General features: G+C 33.2%; 1 long non-coding RNA gene across 1 annotated transcript; it reads right to left on the bottom strand.

Annotated features, from left to right (window-relative positions):
* Positions 1-78: 78 nt before the first annotated feature.
* LOC127879548 (uncharacterized) lies at positions 79-5,160 on the bottom strand. Its single transcript, XR_008049143.1, has 3 exons — positions 5,075-5,160; positions 4,600-4,707; positions 79-1,508 (listed from the first exon to the last, which is right to left on the bottom strand). It is a non-coding gene; the product is annotated as an uncharacterized LOC127879548 (long non-coding RNA).
* Positions 5,161-25,210: the final 20,050 nt, after the last annotated feature.

Raw genomic sequence — 25,210 nt, 5'->3', positions numbered from 1 at the left:
ATTTATAAGTATGTCTAACATCATGAACATATTATGTCAGGTTTCTGTAAAACTCTGTAGATTCTTGATATTTTCCGGTCGAGTGCGCGGATAACCGCGGTTTTTTTTCTAACAGAGTACAAAAATAGCAAAAACTACGAAAACAATGTTATGAACATTTAATAATGGTATGTTAATGTGTACAAGTGTAAGTTCAAGCATTTCACAAACATGGAACATCAAAACTCGGACGCTCGATCACAATTTCTCACCAGAAACGATTTTAATGTGTTGGGCAATGAGACTTTCAGTCAAAATGGCGGACCTTGGTCAACGGCTACAAGAGAGAAAAAGCGGCCTCGGGTAACACGGGCAGCAGTAACAGTGAGTACGAACGGTCTCAAACATTGTCGGACTACGAGAGTCTCTCACTTGATGCTAAGCTGTCTATGCTATTCCAGGAAATGAAAGGCATATCTCATAAAGTTGACAGTTGTCTGAACTTGCAAAACAAAGTAAACACTATGGAAACAACAATGTCTAACCATGATCGGCAAATTAAGCTACTAGAGTACAAGTCAATAGATCTCGAAGCTAGGTGTCGCCGAAATAACCTTCTAATCAGAGGTATCCCAGAGGACAGGGATGAAAATTGTCTCCATAAAATATCAACTTTCTTGAGAGAGAAGCTTGAGATCGACCCCTGTCCTCCTATCCCCCGAATACACAGACTGGGGAAATTCCGGCACGGCTCCACACGACCCATCATTATATACTGTCTGGATTTCCGTGATACTGAGCACATCCTCTCGAATGCTAACAAGCTCCGCGGAACACTTTTTCACATAAATAGAGATTATCCACGCGAGATTGTTGATGCTCGCAAGCAATTATGGCCACAGTTCAAGCGCCTCCGCCAAGAATATCCAAAAAGCAAGGCCAGCATAATATATCCAGCCAAAATCATTCAAGATGGTCGCGTTGTCGCTGATGCCTTTCCAAACTGGGATACGATCATGCAAGGCAGCAGTGTTACAAAGCACAACAATTTTTTCACAAACACACAGTATGCTCCAGCTAGAAATGTAAACAGATCCCACACACAGCCAGCCATGCCACAGGCTCCTCGTGCCCAGTCCAACGACTCGAACAAGACTGTGTCGCAGGAGCGTAGCCAGCGCGATGCCTCTCCTGTGCTTGAGCGCAGAACTCCGCGAAAGCAACAATCGCCATCGCCTTCCCGGAGGAGGAATCCTCGCCCACACGCACCTAGCAGGGAACACCCAAACTGCCAGCCGGAAACGGCCCAACACGCACCCCGCAGGGATCCCCCAAACCGCTAGTCGGAAACGGCCCAACACGCAACTCGCAGGGATTCCCCAAACCGCCAGTCGGAAACGGCTCAACAGCTTGGCTCATCGCAGCCTCAACCACCGATACAGCGCCCATGGGACGCATCTGGATCCAGGAACACACCAAACCGGGGCGGAGCTCACTAGGACCCCGGGGGAAGACACTGTGCCTCTAACCTGAAAAACAGTAACATTAAATTAGGTTGCTTAAACGTTAGTGAACTGGGAAAAAGACTGTTTATACCTGAATTTCAAAACTTTATTAACAATTATGATTTATTTTGTGTCTCTGAAACTCATGCTGATGAAACCGACATTCTGGACATTCAAAATTTTATCTTCTTTCATAAGCACCGTTCTAAAGAATATAAAAGAAAATCCGGAGGCATTGGCGTTTATGTAAGAGAAAGTATTTCTCCACATGTAAATGTCTTACCAAATTCCACAGATTATGTTCTATGGCTAAAAATTGATAATACAATTACTGGATTTGACCAAGACCTAATACTAGGATCGATTTATATACCCCCTGTAAATTCGCGTGTTTACTCCCCCGATGAATTGAATATACTTGAAGACGAACTGTCCTCATATTGTAATAATACTAAATATGTATTCCTAGCTGGAGATGCGAATAGTAGAGTAGGGACACTTAAAGATTTCATTCTTCCTGATCCCCACACTAATAAACTTTTCGGAATAGATGTTGACCTCGAAAATGACCTGTACAAATATACTTTACTTGAAAACCTTTCTGTCCCCGTAAATAGAAACTCTTTGGACAAACGTACAAACACTCATGGTTTCTTACTGCTTGATATGTGTAAAAACAAAAATATGTTCATCATAAATGGCAGATTATTTAAGGATGAAACAATTGGCGCCTTTACTTTCAGGGACAAATCAGTCATTGATTATGTGTTGGCAACTGCAGAGAGCTTCAATTTTATTACAGACTTCGAAATTATACAAACTGACCCTTTATTCTCAGATGGTCACAATGTGTTATCATGGGACATCTCTACCGTACAACCCCAAAGCAAAAAACCAGTTAACACTAACAATTCTAGCTGCCCTACCTGGAAACAAGACCAAAAAGACCAATTTATAATTAACATTAACAAACCCCATTTAGAGGAGTTATATCTGAGCCTAAATACATACCCCCAATCACAACAAACATTGGACTATATCACACATGAATTGCAAAACATCTTTGAAAATGCCTCCGCAAAATCATTTATAAACCAAAATCCAGATTATAGAAACAATTATCCCAACAATAAACCATGGTTTGGGCCCAAATGTCACCAATCAAGAAATCAATATCATGAAGCAAAAGCCAAATACAATATTAATAAAAATAGTGATAATAAATTAAGTTTGAAACATGCCAGCAATCATTATAAAAGGACTATCAAATTTTATGTTAATAAAGAAAAACTAAGAACCAGTGCTAAATTACGTGCAATGAATGACAAAAACCCTAAAAAAATACTGGAAGTTCATTAGGGGTCTCAAACCAAAAACAAAAGAATAGAAACCAGCTCTCCACCACTTGAATCTTTTCACGAACACTTCAAAGAGAAAAATAAAAATTCAATAGACGATAACCGTTTCAACAATGATATAGAAGATATACCCAACACAAATGATTTTTTAAATATGGACATAAGCCAGGATGAAATTAGCAAATGTATACTAAAACTGAAAAATTCAAAAGCACCTAGTCCTTCCAATCACATATTAAATGAATACATCAAATCAACAAAAGATATCTTGCTCCCGTTTTACACTAAATTGTTCAACTGTGTCCTACAAACAGGTATTATCCCACTATCCTGGCTTGAAGGCACTATAATTCCAATTTTTAAAAACAAAGGGAGCCCAACTGACCCGAGCAATTATAGGCCCATAACACTGCTCAGCTATATGGGCAAATTGTTTACCTCAATTTTGAACCAAAGACAAAAAACTTTTCTTGAATTAAATAACATATTAGAGGAAAATCAAGCTGGCTTCCGTAAGGGTTACTCTTGCGCAGACCATATTTTCACCCTTCATGCATTAATAGAGAGAAAAACCGCAAACAAACTTTTCTGTGCCTTCATTGATTTTTGCAGGCGTTCGATAAAGTGTGGAGAGCTGGCCTCTGGCATAAAGTATTAGGCACGCAAATTAATGGCAACTTTTTCAGAGTCCTTCTAAATATGTACAGTAACATAAAATCATGCGTTTCCCTAAATGGAGAATGCTCCCAGTACTTTTTGTCAGAAATAGGAGTAAGACAAGGAGAAAATTTATCCCCAGTACTTTTCTCGCTTTTCTTAAATGACCTTCATTCATACCTGCATATAAATGGATATGTTGGGGTTGAACTTATCAACCCAGATACTGCAATATTGTGGCTTAAGCTTCTGGTCCTATTGTATGCAGATGACACCGTCATTGTCTCAAGTAGTGCCCCTGACTTGCAAAACAGCCTTAACACGTTTCATAATTATTGCAAAAACTGGTACCTAAATATTAATATTACAAAAACAAAAGTTATTATCTTTGGCTCTAGACAAACAAGGAACTTTAATTTTAAATGTGGAAATAACCCAATTGAAATAACAAAAACTTATCACTATCTTGGCGTCACATTCTCTAGTAATGCATCTTTCTTAGACGCCCGCAAACATGTAAAAGAACAAGCCTCAAAAGCCATGCACCTTCTTTGGACTCGTGTTAACAATGCAAATTTACCTATCAACTTAGCTTTTAAACTCTTTGATCATATTGTCTACCCATTCTTACCTATGGCTCAGAAATATTTGGATATGAAAATTTAGAAATATTAGAACAGGTTCAAAAAGATTTCATGAGAAAAATCACAAAAGCCCGTCGATCAACACCAATCAACTTTCTATATGTTGAACTAGGACGCTACCCTTTAAGCATTAATATTAAAACAAAAATGATCTCCTTTTGGAATAGACTCATAACAGGCAAAGAAAGCAAAATATCTTTACTAACTTACCAACATATGTTGTCACAACCAAATTTAAATTTCAAATGGTTAAATAAAATTAAAGAAATCCTTACATCTGTTGGAAGACCAGACATCTGGCAAAACCAAACACAAATTACACAAAACAACATCCACATACAAATAAAACAAACACTAATTGAGCAATTTAAGCAATCATGGAACGCTGAGCTACATATAAGCAACAAAGGGCGCATCTACAGCAGTTTTAAAAGTAACCATGAGTTTGAGCCTTACCTGATTAAAATTCATCCCAATGAGTCCCAAAGTATCTTTAGATTCCGCACTGCCAACCACCTCCTCCCTGTATAAACTGGCATCCCATTCCATGATCGTCTTTGAAACCTATGTAACACACACGAAATAGCTACTGAAAAACACTATTTAATGACATGCCCTTATTTTGATAACGAACGGCATCGATATTTAGGAAACCAAATAGAAAGGCATGCAACATTTATCGAAATCATGACGCCGTAATCAATAGTAGAAATGAAAGAGCTTTCGAAATTCAGCAGAATTATAATGAAGAAATTTATCAGGCATTAGACTATTGCATTGAGTTTTATATCTTCGAAAAACAACAACAACAAAACGCCAATGCCTCCGAACTCACTTACTTTAATTACTCACGATGCAAGTTTATCGACCGCCTACTGTATAACTTTAAAGCATGATATATTACTTACTCTCCAACTGTTAAATGGCTTACCTCAATTCGCGGGTGTTATTCAATTAATTTTGCACCGACATCTGTTAAAAACACGCGTCTGTCTAAACCGATAATAATCACACGAGGTGATCCATAACTTTTAACTGCACACGGTCTCAAACTAGGTCGCAAAGACCCATATGTTAAATACTGCAGTAGTGCAGTGACGTCACCTGTGATTTACTATAGTCCGCTAATGAGGCTATTATACGGAATGATCCGCATCGACTCTATAAACACTTTCAATTATAATCTATGTAGACGTACCATACACCAGTAAATAAAACACTGTTATTTATCACGTTAATAATTGTGTGATGTTTCTTCTCTGATGAACAATGATAGCATTTATGTATGTATACTTACATTATCTATTGTTAAATTATTCCTAACATTATGTTGATGTATATTACCAATGACTGTGACACTGCTTAAAATGCACGAGATTGTGAATATGAAAATCTTGATTATGATATCGTTTCATGTTAATGATGATGATGTATAGGGTTATTCTCTGCGTGCATGATTCTTATGCGTATTATTATCAATATCATTATTATTATTTTTTTATCATAATTATTATTATTATTGTTATTATTATTATTATTATTATTATTATTATTATTATTATTATTACTATTATTATTATATTATTATTATTATTATTATTATTATTATTATTATTATTATTTAATTACTATTATTATTACTAAATTATTGTTTAAGCACAAATGCTATTCTTGAAAACCAATGTAGATTTTTATCTTTCCCATTTTGCGAACTTAATTTAAAACTTACAAACAATCAATGTAACTGTTAAAACTGTTAAATGATTCAAACTGCTTATATTAATATGACTTCCCCCTATACCAAAATGTCCCACACTTGAACCGGAAACAAACAATGTATTTTGTACTGTGTATATTATATGTTCCCCATGTTGTATCTATGTATACCTGGGAGTAATAAAGTATTGTTCTGTTCTGTTCTGTTCGGCTCAAGATCAACCACACGTTAACAAAAACTAGTTCTATGTGTATACTTTTAATGGTTAGATAATACATAATATATACTATTTTACAGTTGAAACGCTTTGTTGCAATAATGTACATGCAAATTGAAGTTGAAGGATTATAAAAAAATTGAATTGATGATGAATTAGGTGGTCGTAGGGTTATATATCCCATGTAAATTTGTATAATCATCACGTGGATTTAATATTTCACAGTATTTGCGAATGCATTAATAAACCACGAGTTGATTAACTTCTGTGCATTGGATAGATATCGATTTCCGACTTAGAAGAGCAAACAAAGTGATAAGTCTAGTCAACGGTAATTTTAGGGAAAATGACGATTTTATATTTACAATAAAGCCTCAAAGTAAATGCGAAAAATAGCATTCTAAGCTGCAAAACAATGTATCCTCTCTAGCCGATTCGTAGCATTGCAAATTCAATCCAAACATCATTTATTGTGTTAACAATTCAGTTTAGCAGTTCAATGAATTGCACGAGAGAACATATTGATTGATGTGGCAAGATTAAAATATGATCTGCATTAACATGCGGAAAATAAAACAACATTTTACACTAAACTGTGATCTAAATGCGAATATAGCTCAGTCTCTATGAACAATAATGAGCTATGACTTAGGTGAATCCAATACATGCATTGTTTCACTATAATCCATATGTTAGTAGTACAAACATGCAATTTATTGAATAAGAAAATATTTAGCATGTTTAATTTATATATTAAAACATGATACAATTAAGCCTTATAAATGCATTACAGTCAACTTTCACGAGCTAACCATTTAGCACTGACTGTAGCAAACAATAGTTTTGGTTAATACTCAAAGTCTGTGTATATACAATTTTTAGATTTGCTTTATACTTTCTACAAAACATAGCATGAAAATCAACACCTATTATTTCGTATTCCGATTTGCATATAACCGAAACAAAAATAAACTATTATATAAAATGATTATTATTTAGCCGTTTTCGTTTTACACATTATGAAACAGAGCAAGAAACTCATATTTATTTTCCTCTTTCGTTTTGGTCATAATTTTACCTCAAAAAAATGTTCGAAAATGCAAACGAAATGTGCGTTATCATTCATCGTTTATGCTTTGATAAAATAGTGAACATCAAACGAATGTCTTGTTGGATAAATTGTGAGTGGCTTTACGTGAGCATTCGTCTCTTTTAGTAACGAAAATAACATTAGTAAAATGTCATCGTTGAATAGTCAAAGTACAGAAATGCTTACTTTTACTGAAGACATGTCTTCGTATGGAGTGTGGGCGCTGCAAACGCTTTTGCTAAAATCATTTTAATTGAACTTGATAATTAAATTTCGACAAAGATGTTAAGAAGTACCGAAGCATCGCCCACAAATGTTAAAAGTTTTTAAGACTTTCAATTATTAAATTATACTGGAACATAAGATTCTTATCAGAGTTTCCTCGATTCGACCTTCAGATCGTATTGTTCTGTTTTGTTGTGTTTTACTCTAGTAAATTTTTTTTTATTAATGATTGCATTTGTGACCTCGGATTTTTTTTTAAAGTGAGCTTAACTTGCGCTCGATGCCGAGAACATCAAATTAAAAACATGTAATTTTCTACAGTTTGGATTTTTCCGTTCAGCCTACTGACAACGTATTGAGGCCTTTAACACACGCATCCTTAACTATGACTGTTTTTTCGATTACTCAGTTATATAATCACATGCCTGACACATGTTATGTTGTTTTCCTGTTCAGAATAACACAGGTCACGTTAATCCTGCTTCTTTTAAAATATGGTATTAGATAATTAATGATTTAGATTACTCAGATCACGCTAACTTACGTACATGCATGTTATATTCAACTGGGAATGCAAACTGGGCAATAGAGAACATTATTTGTTTGATAATAGAAAATATTGAATTACTAAATGCTGGTGTTCACATCATTACGTAAACAGCACACATTCTTGTGCATACACAGGTTGTTGTCTATGAAAGAAATAACTAAACTAAAGATATATGCAGCATCAGTCACATATGTTTAGCAAATTAAAATGTTTACCTTTTCAATGTGTTGTCTTCTGTGTTCATGACGCCATGTTAAGAGTGGGTTAACACAGGTAAATAAGAGCGGTGTTTGGTACTCAATTCATAAATGCTCATTGTTTCTCAAACTTCGTTATACGAGTTTTTAAACTTGAAGTGTTATAGCATTGGTCATTTGCTGACTCATCAATCAGTATTAAACGAAATTTGCCAGCCAGTTCCTCCACGATATAGAATGCAGTGACAGCAAAAGATAAACCGCTGGTACTGACAATCACCAAACAATATTGTCCCTTTATTTGTAACCGTACATGTGCACTAGTGAAACGGTAATGCATGAAACAGAAAGTGCTGTTTAAAATTGTTCCATAAGTACAATTGTGAAAAAGTAAAATTGAAAAATATTTTAATTATAACATGAATAATGAGCTGAAATTAATGCTTCGGTTGACATTTTTTCCTTTCTTTAAATCCACTTAAGTTTTAGAAAGTTAAACCTAAAATAGTTTACCCACAATGACTTGCACGTTACATTTTCGAATACTCCTTCACCCTTCACAATTTACACAGAAAAATATTATGTTATTCAAATAGGCACTTCCCAAAGACGGTAAACATTGATTATTTTACTGGAGACATAAATGATACAACATGCTTTAATTTAAACAATTAAAGTGATTTAGTGCCTCTAACATAAATCATAAACCAGCTCAGGCGAATATTGCAAATATGATGACAAGCATATTGCATTCGGTGTTCATTCAATAAAATCAACAATAAACGTTTTCGTATTCAAGTTAAAGTTAATTACATTTAATGGAAAATAAAATCTCGCTGCTATGGTACCTTAATATAAAATTATTATTTAAAAAAGTCGTTCATTTGATTTGCACGACTAACGATCATGTAAACAAGTTTAGTGTTTAATAAACATGTTTAACCATCATTATAGCTGAACATAATGTAACTTTCGGTGAAATAATAAAATTGGCATCTACTAAACAAATACATGTCAGGTCTCATAGTATAATACATTTGTACATGTATGCACCTGAATAAACGTTCAGTCATTGCTATGTTAAATGGCGACTTGCTGAGTTGTTCGCTTATCGGGTTTACAATAGCATTGAAGCATTATTTATATCGGCTTGATAGAAAATATCAGTCGGTCACGCTTGACAACGTGTTCAGGTTATTTTTCCGAACATACACATAAATGTCATCGAGAAATCGCTGCACATTGATTTATACCTCTTTAAGCATGTGTACTTATTTTTTATTATACTTTTATTTCGTATTTTGTACAGATGCGTACAATTTCATGCTCAATTAAATGTCGAACGTGCTTTCAATTAACCGACGGGTTGGATGTGCTTTCGAAAAACAACATGGCTTCTTCTGTAAGGGGCCTTTCATCGCCTGCGCCACGATTAATTGCAAACTTATGAATATAACTTGTGTAAAACAAAACAACTGAATGTCCGTCCGATATGGCACCTGTAGAATGCTAATCTGCAATACATAATTTACTAACTTCACGTAATAAACTTTAAACACAAGCTATAGAAAATAATTCGTCTTATACGTCAGGTTTCATTATTGCTTTACCGTTTATTGCCACTATACAGTTCATTTAAATATTGCATACCCAGGTGGTTAACGTAACGTTAGATATTCAATCGAACGTCATCATCTTGCATTTTGTCAATAACCATGACATGCTGCTTATATCGACAGAAACACATGTATAATTCGATCTCGAACAATCACACACGCAAAATTTGACGAGAATCTTGCTAAAGCAAGCATTATGTTGGATACAATATTTTAAAACGTGAGCATTTATTAAACTTACAAACATACCTATGCCATTAGACCAAAAACATTCTGAGCTTCACCGGTTTTTAATACATGATTTACCTAATAAAAAACCCTTCGTTTTAAATATATCGTTTTAAAAGTATGAGTGTAGTTCTATAAGAATTTTTACGTTATGATGATAACGTAACGTTCGATTTTCTAAATATTAATATTGTCTACTTCATACATAGTACATTTCGTACATATTTCAGGTCTTAATGTCAAACTGTTGTTCTCGAGAGATAAAAGCGTTGGATAAAATATGCATTTTATTTTCATTCAAAATTCCACGTACTAGTAGGACTAATCAGCGTTACAAATCAAGTGTTATGTGAACTTTATTTAACGTTTTAACTGGAAATGAATTTTATTACATTAAGCCATGTGTATGAATTCAATCAAACACACTTGAATACAGTATTGCAAAGCCGCAGAGAAATTCATTATATCGCCAATCATTTCTCATAAAAATGTTACGTTAAACATCAAAGAAGTCACAATTGGGAGCAATTAAAGTGAGTAATTATTGCAATTAGAACTGTTCAACAAACCTAAAAACATGCTACGAACTTATAATAGGGTATATGTTATTACAGTCTGTTCAGAGCGAAATCATTTCCGTATGAATTTAATTTGAAGAGGTACCTCTTGTAGAAATATATATATGTGTAGTCCTTAATATGCTTTGCATGATACTGTTTGATATGTCATGTGGCACATCATATAAATACATCCGATATAAACATGAACTTTTAAATAAAACCTTCGATGGAGCCATAACATAATAATACAAATGCATTGTATTAATAAATCAATAGTTCCAAATGTTTTAAAATAAGATATAAATTGTTTCACTACCGAGGAATTGGTTGGTACAACACCTCGAATTGATTTATCATCCAATCAGACAATCGTGTAAATGAAAAATACATTATGATGATTATTTCAATAATTGTGTCTTAGAAAACACTTCGAATTCGATTATAAAAAATATACAAATACAAAATCAGTAGGCTAGTAAATTAATTGTCTTTAGAAGACATATTAAAAAAAAATGCTTTCAGTTCTGCATAACATACATTGGTTTATTCTCATAATACTTTATCTATATTTGTGGCGAATATAGTGATACCAAAATGACTGCATGCTTATCTGCGGATCTTAACACCGTAATTGTATGATTATTAAGATGCATGTTGATAAGTCGTATTTTTAACAATATAAATCCGTGAACACACTGCTAACATTTTTGACATTCTAAGAAGAGGTAATTGGAATAATTAAAGAACAGTACTTTATTAACTACATGTAATGGTAACAAGTGGGTTACTCATTATATATATGTTTAAACTGTGTAATATATACATAGGCTATTCAACGCGAAGTTTCTTTTTTTAAATATAAATATACAAATACGTATTACCGCTTTCTCAGCAACTTAGTTTTTCGTAAATCATTTAATATTGCAGATATCATTTTGGCATAAATGTTTTTCAATCATCGTCTAGATAAACATTCCAATAACTTTTAAATTTAGCAAAACGAAACTAGAAATGTTTTTCACATAAACATTAGTTTTTGTAGTGCATATTTTGAGAATTTGCGACGAACGTGTTGTGTTTTTACTTTTTAAATAATGGTGTATATACATACAGTACTTATTGTATATTGTGTTCAAATACGACTATCATGTGATCTATGGGTTGCGTATTAAAATAAAAGCTGGACAAAATAATACGCCACGTTTACAATTCGTTCTCTAAGGTAAACATGGCATAATGCAGGTCGCAGGTCGCTGGTCTCTAAATTCGTCATACTTGTATAGCTCATTAGTCACACATGCTTAAAAGCTCCTGTTAAATACGCCATTGGTTGTGTGTGTCTATGTACAATTGTAGTTTGACACAGTAGGTCATAAAATGCTCAAATAAAAGATTTATTATTCATGTTTTAGTAGATGCGTTCAAAGTGCGGTCATTTTTCGAACATAGACAACATGTATGTCAACAAGCATCAACGGATTAAATAAACCGTAATCAAAACCTTTTTTTGTTGTTGTTTTTTGCGGGCGGCCACAACAATCCATTAACAACCCTTTGCATCAGCGAATGTTGTTTGTAATGGAATTTTAAGGAAAATAATGAAAGACATGTCTATCTTACAAAATTAACGTCGTTCTATCAAAATTGCAATATATTTAGATGATTCGTCTATATATTTACTAGTCAATTGGTGTTATAATGTGTAGGAACTGCATTTTATTCTATACGTTTTCACTAAAATGCTTATGAAACGTTTTTATCTGTTGTGGATTGTTTAAATGCTTTGTTCATAGTTTGACAACCTGTGAATACGTATCTCCACCATTTAGTTCATTCTTTAAATGATACCGATACTTATATTTATAATATGGTGACTTCTGTATCCGGTGTATTCACCTCTGTACATGGACAGAATTTATATTGAATTGTTCTAACGGATGTTTTTGACGCCGTCATTTTTGATCTCATGTTCTCCCACTTCTCAACAACAATCTTCAATTTCGATTTAAAACACAGACCTCTCATACTTATAATAACACTTAAATATTTATTTCAAACACATTCAGCTCATGAATATAATTTTTTTTTAAACTGCATTACACAATATAAGTGATTTTACCATTATATATGAACTACATAACATTGCTGACAAAATACTTTATTAAAACTAAAGCAACGTCTTGAACCAAGCAATGGACTAATGAGTTATACTTTTGGAGACGAAGTCCATGAATTTTCTGGTAACTGCAATTTAGCAATTTTCGCCTTGTAGTGTACAACGTAGTCGAGGTACACAAACTAAATTGCTTAACGATATTAATACGTATCTCAGGTAAGGTCTTGGTAATCATAAATTTAGCAAGCAAATTCGATCAATTTATATCCACCGCCAATATGCTTCTGGACACAAAAGTGTTATATTTGACAAGATACAAAGGGCCATAACTCCTTTATTATCCAATGGTGTACAATGCCGTTTGGCGTGCATCATCCTCTTATCCATATATATACTCATACCAAGTTTCAATGAAATCCGCAAAAGCACTTCCAAGATAGGCTCCGGACACAAAAAAAAGCATTTTTCCAAGATACAAAGGGCCATAACTCTGTTATTAACAGATTGTGTACAATGCCATTAGGCGTGCATTATCCTCTTATCCATATATATACTCATACCAAGTTTCATTCAAATACGCCAAAGCACTTCCAAGATATGGCTCCGGACACACAAGTGCCGGACGGACGGACGGAAGGACGGATGGAAAGACGGACGGAAAGACGGACGGACGGACGAAAAACGCCAAAACAATATCCCTCCGCCTATGGCGGGCGATAAAAATACCTGAACTTGTTATGTGTATTCGGAAATGTTATGAGGTCGTTATTATGAAAACCAGAGTGATACATTTGTACCACCCTTATTACATGTATTGAATTACAGTGATGCTTTTGTGCACTCAAATAATGACAATTAGCTTCGTTTTGTCGCACAAAAACCAAGTGTATTTCCAGCGCTAGAACGTCGGTAATGAGCGATCCGCTAACGGTAATTAGCATTCCATCACACAAATCAAAACCTGTGATAACAACTTCGACACTTATTACACATAGGCCTGTGTTGTTGAGACATTGAATGTCGAACTTTAAATTGTTGATGCGCGGTTGTGTATGTTGCTCTTATGAGTGGTGTGTTATAAGGTAGAAGGAGTATTAAAAGAAGTGATAAATTAACAAGTAATTTAGTTCGACACTTTTCGCCTTTTATTTGTTACTTTTTGTAAACATCCGTTACGTTTCGAGCGACATTTGGACAACTTTTCTAGTTTAAGACAAGCACATGTAGCTTTCTTCGTCAAACGAAGCCTTCATTCGCGTTATTCACTACATGCTAGTTGTTTCACTTAGTGATTATATAATCGATTTCAACTAAAATCGATGTTTTAATATAATGTTTAATGTGTTGTTATCTTTAGCAGGTATACACTAAATTGATTATTGTATTGCAATACGGAGAAGGTCCGCTAGACTGAACCGCTCTCGTCTCGTCGATTGTGTGACATCGAAGCAAACCTCACTCACTCGCCGCGTGCGTTACAATCAGGCAGAAATCCACAGTTAAAAAAAAATATTAACCATATTTTGAACATTATTTTTTTCTTCACATGACAAAGGTATAAATATTTTAACAAACAATTAATATCTAAAACAAGCATGTGTAACGTGAAGTTAGCAGTGTGTTAAGTCAATGCCATTTCGCCTGCTAGTAATATATACAGTGTTATGAATGAGATGCACACAAATCACTCCTATAATCAGGCGCACTGTCAATATTTGTTTTAACAGAACCAATATTTTATTCACATAAGCATATTATAGCTAATCGTGATCCATATTATAAGACATTCATATGTGCGTGAAACAAATGAGTAATTGAGATAATTATTCATTATGCGTGAGATTGTTGTGTGTTCATATAAGCAATGAATGAGTATATAAACCACATATTAACAAAAACACTGTTGAAACAGGCAAAATAAAATAAAGTACATTCATTTCATAATTAACTATAAATATCAACAGAAATCAGCGTTAACAGAATACTCGTACTATAGAGTTGAAAATATATATAATTTAAAAACTTACATAAACTATCAATGGTAAGCTATGACACGGACAATGCACATATTTGGATATTATACGCAACATACGCATTGTATATATTGTTGTTTGATTTGTTTTTAGTTTCGTATTCTCAATTTAGATAGCTAAAACACACCTATAATACACTGTCTGTTACTACAGACCGCTGGAGGGTATATTCATGGCTTCTCAAAATTGACAACGATAACATATGACTTATGGCAAAGGTTTTCCTAGTATGGACAATTATTCTCGCTGAGATTGTAGTAATTGTAGCAGTTCCTATTACTGTGACATCAGAATCATTAGTCCAACGAAGGTTCATAAGCGAGCTCTTTATATCGAAGTAAGTCTAATTAAGTGAAATAATAATGACCAATGGTATAATTAGATTCTTAGATGTATTATTAAAATATGCTATATTGTATTTATGTCAATACAAAGTGGACATCAGTTTGTTTTTAAAACACTTTTCAATATCAACACCATGCAATAGATTATTAACGACCGTTAATATAATCACATATGAATATTTAATAAACTTTATATATGTATGTTTGTATATACGAGTAATGCATAACATGAATGCTAAACTTAATATACGCTCTGTTTTGCAAAATTTAAGTTAATAAATAATCAATTTGTAAGAGGGATCGAGGTGTTGATGAGTCGAGTTATAAAATATCCGCCTAATATTAAACAAGTAAAACGATTGATCGTTAATTTAAAAAAAAAAAACTACATTTAACCAGTGCATAAGTATATCACAAACATTACATCAGGAATGCGACGACCAATTTTTCACACCATTAATGCTTTGTTCTACCTGTATTGTAACCGAAACAAATGCACATATCCATTAGCTGAAACGCTTTACTTGTTGCGCTGTAACATGTTAATATTTGCAAACATTTATATCGTAATTTTGTGTTAGTACCTCCAATCTTGATAGAATCACTTGTTGGGGATAGAGATGGTAGTACATTCCGATTCGATATTGATAAAACCAATAAAACATTGCTTTCTCTCAGCTGATATACTAATCTAGATTGTAAACATTATAACTATACATGCATTATTTTTTACATAGTTTCATATTGTTGTAGTATGTTGTCGGTCTGTGTTGTCAACATAATTTAATGAGGGATCATATTCTCTTTTAAGTATGGCATGTCTTCCTAAATGTACATTTTAAATGTTGAATCGCTTGCATTATGCGGGATGGTTTTACACGTAAATAAGCTATGTGTATGCCGCGCATTCATATCTTTATGATTTGCATAGACTGTTAAAAACACATCAGTGTACGCAAAGAAGATTGCAGTAGTACTGCTCGCCGTTTATCAAACACACGGTATAATGGCAGAAAAAGAGAAAGACGATGATATTGTTGATAACACTGCATTGTTCTCATCGTGTTTTATTTTGTTGTTGTGACTGAGGCGCTAGCCTAGTGGGTGAGCTCGGAAATCCATTGAGAACCAGTTCCTTATTATCGTTTAATGTAAGTACAGATGTGGAATGGTGAGAACACATTGTGCTTGACTAATACGTCGATGGATACATAACAATCGTGTTCTACGTGTTTGTATCGCTTTACTACATGCATTCTGATTGATAGAAGTTGTTTTATTATGGCAAAAAACGTTCTCCGCAAGCTTGTGATTTTATATGGGACTTGTGTTAAATACAAATCGAAACTGATATATGATTTTTTTTAAAGTTATACACACTGTGCCACATATTTACATCGTATTTAAATGCGAGCGTTGGTGTACATTTGAGAAATGTGTGCTAGCATGTGCCTATTGCAATTCAAATTGAAAGAGCTAATGATGTTCAATATTAGCCGATTTCAAATATTGATAAGATAATTTAAATTGCAAAAAAAGTTTTGGATTAAGTACAATTTTCATTGGAGTTTAGTTTTAGGTTTAATCACCTCCATAACTGCTGTCAAAGGTGAGCATTTATTATTGCTTTTTTGGAATTATTGCTATATTGCATGTGTGTTAATCTGCATTTTATATCAAAAATGACAAGTACTGTATTGTATTAGTGTGTTATTAATAATCACTTTTACTGTTATTTAATTGTCCGAAGAATGAAGATAGTAAGAACATAATAACCTGATAAATGTAGTATATGCGTGGTGGTAAATGTATTAATAAAAATCAACATTTTCATCTGCTTAATATACAGATCGATAACACATTTAGTGCGTTCCTTCTAAAATTACCTCGATCTAAATGCGAGTTACGTAACGGTAATTAAGATAAATAAATAATAGACACAATTTACGAGAAAAAAAAACTACATAATGTGACGTCGAATTATAACGTATAATTATACATTACTTCTGAATGACTGCAAACATATTTAACTTTAGTATTTAGTTGTTATGGTTATGTCTCTCAAGAGCACAATTTTAAAGTTCAATAGTATTTTTTAATAAACGGGTTAGCGGGGCTAATGTAATTCAGATAGACGCAATTTATATTGATATTCCTTTACACCTATACACTTCATCAGAGATCTAGATCAACATGATCGTTTATTTATGCCGGTTTTCAATTATGGCAATTTTGTATGACGTTAGTATGCAATATTTTATTAACGTTTCTGTCAACATATATTTTCCAAATCATAGATTTTAGCGTCAAAACCATCCGCACGCATAACTTTTTATTAATATAATATGTCAATATAACATTGCGCGTATCCATTCAATGTTACTACAAAGCATTATGTAAACACCACGAAGTTTATTACGTCTCATGCTATGGCTCATACCGGATTTGTTTTTCTGTGCTTAACAAGGCTTAAATTATATCCTCATTTTACCTAACCAATTTTATACAATAAGCATACAAGATTGTAAACAAAGTTAACAGATATGCATTTGCGATCTCTTCAGGCGTTGTTATTACACATGTTGAACAATTTATCCGAATGTGTTGACCGCATTTATAAGGAGTAAATGACAAATAGTGTAGTTGTTTTTACAGCATATTCATGCACGGCTTTACAGTTGATCCATAATAAGCATATAGGTACAAAATAATAATTCCACATTAATCATATAATGGCGAGAAGTAACATTTAAAGTTATTACAATCACTTCTTTTTTATGAACAATAAAATGTGATGAGAATGTGTCTTGCCTCTTTGTAAGAGGAGCGTTCACAACAATTGTATTTGCATAACATCTTGATTGCTCATTCTTTAAATTATTGCAATTTTCTTGGAAAACATATGGTTAAAATGCTTCAAGAAACTACACATAAAATTATTACTAGTATTAATATTGTTGTGTCTATCACTTAAGCTCATAAATATTCTTAAAGTAACATAAATACTCAAAATCAACGAATATTTCGCAAAATATTTCGTAAAATAAAGTTTACCCATTGCAAATCGTTGTTCCTTATAGTCGTTATAGCAATGGCCAAACTATAAACTCTATATGTGGTATGGTCACATAAACTTAACGTGATACAAAATACTGATTTTTTTATTTTTGTGTGCGACAATAAATGCAATGTTAATTTAGCGCAGCTATATCCGAACATTTACGAGCAAACTCAATACTTGTTTCGGGTAGCGTCGGAAGAACGATACATTCGTGAGAACAACGTCGTGCTTCTGCCCAAAGCCAATCTCGCGTTTGCTCGATCATGTTTGGATATCGTAGCCGGAAATACAATAACATATATAGCGACCTACAAACATAAAAACGAAATATATGTCACCAGACCTTCATCAAGCTTTGAAATGTGTGCTATTGCCATTGGAAAAATTGATATGTTATGTGTTAACTTTAATTTTCGAAATATTGAACAAAATATTCGTTGATTTTAAATGATTGTGGGTTTTTAAGGAAACGCCTAATAGCTCTAACAAATAAACGCCATGATTTTGTAAACGCATGCATGCTTTAACATAATATAATATATCTTTAATATATATGTTTAATACTGCCTCGATGATAATATTAAGCAAGTGTAATGAAATGTTTCCTGTTGCTGTTTTCGTATGTCTGATTGCAAAACAATATTGCTATAATTAATATTGAATGTGTAATCTTGTAATCAGCAATCTTGAAATAAAATGTGTTCAAAAAAAGTGTAATGAAATGATTCTTCATTGTGTTAGAATTATTAATACATCTCTGCAGTATGTTAAAAATATGTCACGATGTCAAATATGTAATGTGTTTAGTACAAAAGATGGATATCATGTGGGATCACAACTTACAAAGAATACTATCGACAGTTATAACTTAAACTAGTAAGTAGCATGTTTGATTCAATACAATATAAATATAGCAAATATCTCTTGTATTGTAATTTAAAACATTAAACCATATTTTACTGAACGGACTGCTATGCATTTATTATTAACATATCGTTTGTGTGTTTATGTATATAATAGAAATTATAAAACAAATATATCCAATTGAATGCAAAATATATTTTGTAAAAAAAACATGCTTACTAACTTTGCAAACAAAAAATAAGTTAATTGAAACGACCGTTTTGTCTTAATACCACCATGTATTGTGCAATGCGTCTATAATTTTCTCCTGAATGTAATAGCAAGTGTAACAGACATTTTGTACTTTTTTCAGGAGTACATATTATAAATTTTTCAGAAATACATGTTTTGTATCTTCTTAATATTTTACAAAATGTCAGTTGCACAACGTTATACATTCAGAAAACGACTTGTTTTCGTTCCTGTAAATACGGAAAATTTGGTAAAAACATTTTTTTCCACAAAGGTCGTCTTAATATTTAAATAGTTGATAGTCATCTTAATTAACACTAAATGGAAAAACGTAAAAGTGTATGAAAATGTTTGTTACAGGACGTATAACATTCAGTAGACTGTAGTCACTATTACTCGAATATAAGTGATAAATATTAGTTTTCGTCATTTTAACAAGCGAATTTAGTTTTTATATGTTGCATCCCACAGGAACACAGGACTTTGGTCATGGTGCTGTTTCATTATAATTACGTGATGTATAGTTTTGATATTCGAAACAAACCATTAATTAAATACCGACTTCACACTTTTTGAATATGAGTTAGCTGATATTCATTAGTTTAACGCAGCATATATTTAAAACCACATAAATACTCACAATCAAAGATTATTTCGTAAAATATTTCGTTAAATAAGTTAACCCATTAACAAGCAGCGTTCTTATAGCTAGAGCCAGAATTTTAACTTTAGATATTGTAGAGTAACATAGATTTAACGAGATAAAAAATGCTCGTTTTTATTTGTTTGTGTCACAATATATTCAAAGTGAATTTCCCGCGACGATATCCGAACATTTACGAGCAAACGCGAAATTGGCTTCGGGCAGCGTCGGAAGCACGACGTAGTTCTCATGAGCTGCCTGAAGCCAATCTCGCGTTCGCGATGGGTGTGACAGCAAATTAATTAAAGCAAAGGAGAACGCAAGACACATTGAGAATGGATTCAAGCAACATACGAACCTGCATTTTATAATATTCTTGCCATTGTTATTAACAATCGACTTTTTCTTAATAACAAAGCCTTAATTTTGAAATAAACATATATATACTACAACGGAGTTTGAAGAACAGATTTCAAAATTCCTGAATTTGTATGACGCATAATATGTCATCGTCGGATACCCACGACTAATTCATTCCGTTACTCTCCAGCATAAGCCGTGGGACAATATAAGCAATACACTCCGTTTTGACCTGAAGTGTAACCTTTCAGTAGACCAACGAAATTGCAGTTTACAAAAGCATTTTGCTTTGGAGGTGTCAATGCATCGCCTGGATAAATGCGATTTGATACACCAAGCTTTTCCATCCACCTGTCCGAGTACTTTAAAAGACATCGCGCCCATGTAAGAGACTAGAGATACTTTTACCCTGAAAGTCGTTTAAATTCTCAATTTTAAAGTATACGCATGCACAACGAAATTCCAATTCTACGGACGACGCAATTTTGACAACAAACCCCAAGTCTCTATAGTACGAGTTGTTTAATTGGTAAATAATATCCTCATGAAATCGTGAGGGATCCAATGAAATTACTGGAATTGACACACCCTTAAACGGCGAAAAGAGCTCGTAATGTCCCACTGTCGATAAATGGAGAGTAACGGAATGGGTCGAACGTGGGTATCCGACGATTATAATATGTGAGCATCATCTCATTTATATTTAAGTGAATTGTATTGTTCTTAAATCATTATAATTATTGTCGTATCAAAACGTGTCAAATAGATCGCTAGCTGTTCATCTCCTAATTTATATTTATGGTATCTTCTGAGTTCCGATAAGTGCAAGACACTCTTCTGGAATCAATACCTAATTTATATGTTGACATTCGCAAATTACCATCTTTAATCCACTTGTTGTTTATACTTTAGTTCACAAAATAGAGAAACAATTTAATATGTGTCGGTATATAGATGATTGACACACTGATTGATTCTTAGCTAAGGTATCTATCTTTACTTCAGCGAGTCAATGGCGCCTGGGCGACTAGCATTGACATTGTGGCGTTGTGATAGTTTAAGTTTAGATGTTACATATAATAACACTGTTAGATGGGCTGTATTCAAGATTGTCATCATTTAATTTATGACATCCAATGAATGCGAATTCAATACATTTTTCTTGACTAAGTGAGAATACTTTTCAGGCCTTCGTGATTTTAATTCCACTTCTCCTTTTTCATTATGTGCTTTTACCAGAAAACATAAAATACATTTTAAAAAGCAATATGGCTCACACATATATATATATGTATTTATATATAATATAAAACGCTTTTATTAAATTTGCCATAGCTTTCGACCTCTCGGTCTTCTTCAGCGGCGTTTATTTGTGAATAAGCATATCATCTTTAGCGGAAGTGACGTTATATTATCGCAAAAGACTAAATATATTAAACACAAACGACTAAAATTGTCGCGCAATGTAACGTGCGATTATATAACGTCATTTCCGCTAAAGATGATTTGCTTATTCACAAATAAACGCCGCTGAAGAAGACCGAGAGGTCGAAAGCTACGGCAAATTTAATAAAAGCGTTTTATTTTATATAAACGGCTAAAAGCGACTTTATTATATATATATATATATATATATATATATATATATATATATATATATATATATATATATATATATATATTAAGGAGCGCACCCGCGAAACAGGCATATTGCAGGCCGGTCAATCATTAAGACGTGTAAGTTTATGCGTTTTAATAATTCTCTGTAAAATATCAAGTTAAATGTGTATATATCATCGCTGTATTGAATGTAAATAATTAAGTCGCACATGTCTTTGGTAAATATGTGCATGGCATAGCTAGACTTTGACACAAAATCAAACACACTGGCAGAAAAGCAGATGTGCCAATGCAACCTCGCAATGAGGTCACAACAGCGTATCAAGATGCCGAGATTATTGCCGATCATCAATGACTGTGAGCTTGGCGTTTATGAGCCACATTTTTACACCACGCCACAGGCAGCTGCTTTGACTGATAGGCTCGTCAGCATCAGTGTAAGAATAGAGCTGACTTGACAAACGTCCTGTTCAATGACGAGAGTCGCTTTAACCTGTTCCATAACAATGGTAGTATGAGCATGTTAAGACGTCGCGGTGAACGCCTAAACGATGACTGTGTATTTCATCGTGATCCCTACGGCGCCGACCTCGTTATGGCGTGGGCTTGAGTGTCGTTACACACCAGATAGATTTGATGATAATCCACGGAATCTTAACGTTGTTGGATATCAGCAGGAAATTTTGCTCCAAATTATAATTTTGCACCAACAGGCCGGTATGGGCGGCATGGTTTTGTTGCAGGACAAAGCATCTGCTTATAAGCTCGCGCATTGTAGGTCTTACTTCAACAACTAAACGTTCGTCTGCTGCATTTCCTTCCTGAATAACCCGATCTAAATAGAATCGAATACCTTTTGGACGAACTGGACAGGCGGTCACGGAGAAGACCACTGACCCTCTCAATCATTAGAGCAGGCTCTTTTGGAAAAGTGCGAAACATCCGTCAAAGTGTAATTATTAACTGAAACTGAAAAAAACTGAAACTGATTTATTTGATTAAACGCCTATTTTTATGCGTGCATATTCAATGGCGTTGTACATGTAAATATAACATACAATTTATAAAAGTTACGAGGTAAAAAGCTGACACCATATAAATATAGGCAGTAACTAAAATTTGATAAACACTTTAAAATAACCAAGCTAAATAAATAAAACAAAACACTACTTAAATTAAGTAAAAAAATAAATAAGTAGATAAATAAATAATGAATTAATGAGTGAGTGCATTGATTGATTTTTATATGAGGCACATATCGATTTTCAAAATATTGTGAACGTCAATGCATTGAAAATATCAACGCTGACATGTGACATGATTAACTATAAAATCACAACATTAAGTGCTTGCATAATTATTAACTACATGGCGTATATGGGAAAAAGACGTGTAAATGTTCTTAGAAACATGGAAGGACATACCAAGTATTAGGAACTTAAATTTGTGATATTCGTGACTTATAACATTTTTATATATTGTACGTTGTACGATTTTGCAAATTTGACTCTTGCAAATTTGACTCTCGAAATGACGTTTTTAATGTGATAAGTTTTATATTTTGTAGTTTATTACTAAGTTCAATTAAATTTGCATGAATTACCAGATATGTGTTGAATTAGTATTAGTCGAAATTTCAATAAAATCCGTGCAAAAATAAGGGAGCTTAATATATATAATTACATGTTTCGATAGAAAAGTGTATGTCTGAAATCCTTTAGATGTTGATTGACGTTATTTGGTTTACATCTTAAATCGCTTTCCTTGTGCGATTTCGTATAATGATAATTTTCGCAAATTAAAATCACCCACCATTGTCCGCAGCTTCATCAGCTTGTATGAATGTTTGGCCTTTTGAAATGCCTTGTCTCGTTTGTAATCTTGGAAATGAATCGTACTGAATATCGGAGATTTTTTTTAATGAGGCACATATCGATTTTCAAAATATTGTGAACGGCAATGCTATTAGGAGATTATATTGAATGCATTGAAAATATCAACGCTGACATGCGACAGGATTAGCTTTAAAATCACAACATTAAGTGCTTGCATAATTTATTTAAGAAGACCACCAACCACATTTGGTTTAAAAATGGCATGTTATAATAAAAAAATACAAAGAGATTACACGAAGTTAGATAGGGAAGTTTAACTAAAAATGAGGATAGATAACTTGACGTAGTTCAATTTGAATGTACTGTTATTGTGAAATTTTGTATAATGCTTTCATTTTTTTCTTAATACATATAGATATAAACATATAAGCCTATTTAAGCATACACTGTCAGACTAATTAACTGTAGGTCGTTTTATAAAACAGACACACATTTCGTAAGATGTTACTAATTTTTTATTATATATACATGTATGCAAATGAACAAACACACTATTTTAGGATATATATAAATGTCAATCAATGAAGTTGTTTAGCGTATGCGTATTATGAGTACAGTAAAGTTTACGTTGAGTTTGGGGAAGTAAAAGTGTGTTATAAACTACTTACTGAGAAAATGTCAGTTGGCTACTGTAGTTGATTTTCAAAACTAATAGGCAATAAGTTTCCAAATCGATTTGTCGAAATTACAGAAACACCGCTTGCATGTCATCATCTACATAAACGCAAATTATTCATTTTGAGAGCGCAGCTACTACTGTGTTTGTGCAGTTACTGTTTAAAACAAGTAGAAAGTTAACAAGTACACTCTTCAGCATTATTGCTACATGCAGCGTTTTATTGAAAAACCCTATTTTGTTATTTAATGTTCAGTCGCGGAGGGTAATGAGGAGAACAGTTACGTACAATCATATTTATAAAAAAAAACTTTAGTTGGAACTGTTTGCTTTTAAAATTCAAACGATTGCTTTGAATGAAATGGGCGAGTTGAAATAGTTGTATTAATTTATCTTTCTTTGGCGTTCACAATTTGTGTTTTGCATTATTTGTTTTAAGCGTTTAATACTTAATTACTGCTTAAGTGATATGCAATACATATTTCGAGTATATGTTTAAGCTTGAAATAGTTCACTGCTTTTATACAAAACAGAAAGCGAAATATATATAAAAACATACCAGAAAGAAATATGTTCTTTAACAGCAAATCAAAAGTTATGCCAATATCTCAATTTTAATTAAGAATTATGCGCTCGGTTGTAAAACCCAATTACGCACATTTGTAGCACTTTCGTGTACTGGCGCGGTACGTTTACAAAACAATTGCTTTTACAGACCACCATTAGGACAAAACCAATCACACGCGTGGCACATAAAGCATTACTAAACATTTAACATAATGATGTGGTTAACTAATACATTGCTTTTTTTTACTTCAGACATAGGAGTCCGTTATATCGCTACTCATTTATTGATTGATTAACGATACTCGTCAATATGATGG

This window comes from Dreissena polymorpha, chromosome 4 (assembly GCF_020536995.1).
Source record: "Dreissena polymorpha isolate Duluth1 chromosome 4, UMN_Dpol_1.0, whole genome shotgun sequence".
Taxonomy (NCBI): Eukaryota; Metazoa; Mollusca; class Bivalvia; order Myida; family Dreissenidae; genus Dreissena; species Dreissena polymorpha.
This window is presented reverse-complemented; position numbering and strand designations above follow the sequence as displayed.